This window comes from Saimiri boliviensis, chromosome 12 (genome assembly GCF_048565385.1).
Source record: "Saimiri boliviensis isolate mSaiBol1 chromosome 12, mSaiBol1.pri, whole genome shotgun sequence".
Classification (NCBI taxonomy): Eukaryota; Metazoa; Chordata; class Mammalia; order Primates; family Cebidae; genus Saimiri; species Saimiri boliviensis.
In genome coordinates this window covers 8,595,178-8,599,184 of record NC_133460.1, presented here as the reverse complement: position 1 = coordinate 8,599,184, position 4,007 = coordinate 8,595,178, and positions in this window count along the sequence as shown.

The following is a 4,007-nucleotide window of genomic DNA, read 5'->3' as shown; positions in this document are numbered from 1 at the left end:
ACTTAACCACACTATTAGTCAAGATTATCACTTTTAAAAGGAACAACAGTTTTCACCTGTCAAAGAAGGTGGAGAAATAGGCACTCCTTTGTCTGGTGTGGTGTGTGAAGTCATCTTGTAATACATATTAAAAGTACACATATGTACCCTTTGACCTTCACAGTCTCATATGTGAATGTGATATCTACAAATTTCTTGTAGAATTATTTGTAGTGACAAAAACTAGAAATGACATGCATGTTCCTACATACGGAAATGAATAAATTGGTGCATTCATATTCTGAAAATTACATAGCTATGAAAAACAATGGATTGGAACTATATGTACACCTAGAGGGATGGCCATAAACTATTACATTTAAAAATTTCTGAGCTACATATATTATGCGTAATTATATTTTTGGAACAAACAAAACACCTTGTGTATGTTTGTGTTGAGGGATACACATTAGACTACTAAAATGGTTACTCATGGGATGGCCAGGCGCATTGGCTCCTTCCTGTAATTCCAGTACTTTGGGAAGCCCGAGGTGGGCCGATCACTGGAGGTTAGGAATTCGAGACCAGCCTGGTGAAACCCCATCTCTACTAAAAATACAAAAATTAGCCGGGCTTGGTGGCGGGAGACTGTAATCCCATTTACTTGGGAGACTTAGGCACAAGAATTGCTTGAACTGAAAATAGAGAAAAGGGGAGATTATACTTTTTTTTTCATTTTGTCACTTCATTTAATGAGCAAGTGTCAATCTGGTAACTAAAAATAATAAAACATTAAAATAGCTGGGCGTGGTAGCTCACGCCTGTAATCAGAGCACTTTGGGAGGCCAAGGTGGGTGGATCACAAGGTCAGGAGATAGAGACCATCCTGATGTACATGGTGAAACTGTCTCTACTAAAATACAAAAAATTGGCCGGGCATAATGGCATACACACCTGTAATCCCAGCTGCTCTGGAGGCTGAGGCAGGAGAAGTGCTTGAACCCGGGAGGCGGAGGTTGCAGTGAGCTGAGATTGTGCCATTGCGCTCCAGCCTGGGAGACAGAGCAAGACTCCATCTCAAAAAAAAAAAAAAAAAAAAAAAAATTTTTTTTAAAAAAAACCTTAAAATAAAAAATAGAACAATAGACCAGGTGTGGTGGCTCATGCCTGTAATCCCATCACTTTGGGAGGCTGAGGCGGGTGGATCACCTGAGGTCAGGAGTTCAAGACCAGCCTGACTAACGTAGTGAAACCCCATCTCTACTAAAAGATACAAAATTAGCTGGGTGTAGTGGCAAGAGCCTGTAGTTCTAACTACTTGGGAGATTGAGGCAGGCTAATTGCTTGAACTCAGGAGGCAGAACTGCAGTGAGCCAAGATTGCAGCACTGCACACCAGCCTGGGTGACTTGGGGTAGAGGGGAGGAAGGAACTATAAAGATTCTTAAAACAATTTGATAGAATCCTGTTTTTATAATCTAATCTGTGAAATAACTGTCATAAATGGATTTGAAATGATATAAATTAAGGGTGTAAACAATATATCTATAAATGCCTTTTAACATGAAAAGGTGGTTGTCACATATAAAGATATGAAATTTAAAATAATAATTACAAAAATAACCAGTATTCTGAAAGCAAATTAATACAATTATTTAACAGGGCAATATGGCACTTCCTATTTTAAGAAGTAAAATGTTGATAAACATTGTAACATTCAATTCTCAACTTATTTTAAATAAAAACCACACAGTTGGTATAGTTGGTTTGAAATGTTACAAAATTGGTTACATCAGCCAACGATCTGGGAGGCCAAGTTGGGTGGATCACTTGAGATCAGGGGTTCGAGACCAGCCTGGCCAACATGGTGAAACCCCATCTCTACTAACAATACAAAAATTAGCTGGATGTAGTGGCACTCGCCTGTAGTTCCAGCTACTCAAGAGGTTGAGGCAGGATAATTGCTTGAACTCAGGAGGCAGAATTGCAGTGAGTCGAGATTGTAGCACTGCACCCCAGGCTGGGTAACAGAGTGAGACTCTGTCTTAAAAAAAAAAAAAATTGGTTAAATCATGAGATGTTTATACAGTGGAAGCCAACAAAACCATTAAAAAGAGATAAATTAAGTGACAAGGCAAGTTATAAAACAGTATGCATATCTCAAGCAATTCCTAGATGACCACTTATTTAAAAAAAAAAAAAAGCAGTATGCATAAGTCGCTTTAAAAATAAAATATTTGGCTCACTACAGCCTCCGCCTCCCAGGTTCAAGCAGTTCTGCCTCAGCCTCCTGAGTAGCTGGGACTATAGGTATGCACCACCATGCCCAGCTAATTTTTGTATTTTTAGTAGAATCGGGGTTTCAACAGATTGGGCAGGCTGGTCTCAAACTCCTGACCTCATGATCCACCTGCCTTCGCCTCCCAAAGTGCTGGGATTACAGGCGTGAGCCACTACGCCCAGCCTAGGCTTTTTTTTTTTTTTTAACCAGAGGAATATGCAACAACAAGAGTTAACAGTTGCTTTCCAGAAATGTTGGCCAGGAAAAAGAGAGAGAGTTAATACTGGCTGTCTCTAAGGAGTAGGATTAGAAAGAATTTGTCACATTTTATGTTTTATAAATGCATATGTTTTCAAATAATGAGTGTTGCTTTTGTAGTTGAAAAAAACCCAAATATTTGAAAGGTGAGATAATTTAGTATCTGATCATCTAGGAGTAAAACTAAGTGAAGAAAGAATTTCCAACTTAAAATATCTTGAATACAAATAAAACTTATGAGATACCACTTCACACACACTAGAATAACTATAATAAAAAATATAACAGTGTTATTGGTGAAAATGTGGAGAAAATGAAACCCTCCTATATTGCTGGTGGGAATGTGCTATGGTCCAGCTCCTTTGGAAAACAATTTGGCAGTTTCTCAACATAGTTACCATATGAACAAGCAGTTCAATTTCAAGGCGTAAACTCAAAAGAAATGAAAATGTGTGTTCACACAAAAATGTGTTCACAGTAGCCTAAAAGTGGAAACAACCCAATGTCCCCCAACTAATGAGTGGATGAAGTAGTAGTAATATATACATGTAATCATATAATGCATTATTATTCAGTGATAAAGCATAAAGCATTGACACATGCTACAACATGAATGGACCATGAAAAAATACTAAGATAAAGAAGTCAGTCAAAAAACCACATATTGTATGATTCCACTTAACATCATATATACAGAATAGGCAAAATCATAGAGACAGCAAGTAGCTTAGTGGTTTACAGGGGCTGGAGAATGACGGAGAATCGGGAGCAACTGCTAATACATATGATAAAATGTTCTGGAATTAGATAGTGCTGATATATACACACAATGCATATACTACAAACACTGAATTTTTCACTTTAAAGGGGTGAATTTTATAGTATGGATTTAGATCTCCATGAACATAACCACTAGGCAGAAACATTTCGTTTGACAGATTCAAAAAGATCTAAAACAGTTATGTTTTTGTTTTCCTCCTTTTTTTTTTTAGACACGGTCTCCGTTTCTAAAGCTGGGGTGCAGTAGCACAATCTCGGCTCACTGCAGCCTCTGCCTCCAAGACTCAAGCGATTCTCCCATCTCACTCTCGTGAGCAGCTGGGACTACAGGTGCTCACCACCATGCTTGGCTATTTTTTGTATTTTTTGCTAGGGACAGGGTTTCGCCATGTTGCCAGTCTGGTCTTGAACTTCTGAATGCAAGCAATCAGCCCACCTCCGACTCCCAGAAGTGTTGGGATTACAGGCATGAGCCAGTGCGCACAGACTAAAACATGTATGAAGAAGTACAGCAAACAATGAAGTTCAATATCTAGATTCCAAATAGCAAGTATTCAAAGGATCTGTACAATTTCCACAGGATGAAGCAAAAAGCAGAAATTCTCATGGAAAAATTCACAGCCTCATTAACAGGTAATGAAATAAAACAGAAGTAAGGCATCATTACATCCCTATTAAATCAGCAAAAACCTTTAAATTACAGTCATTGC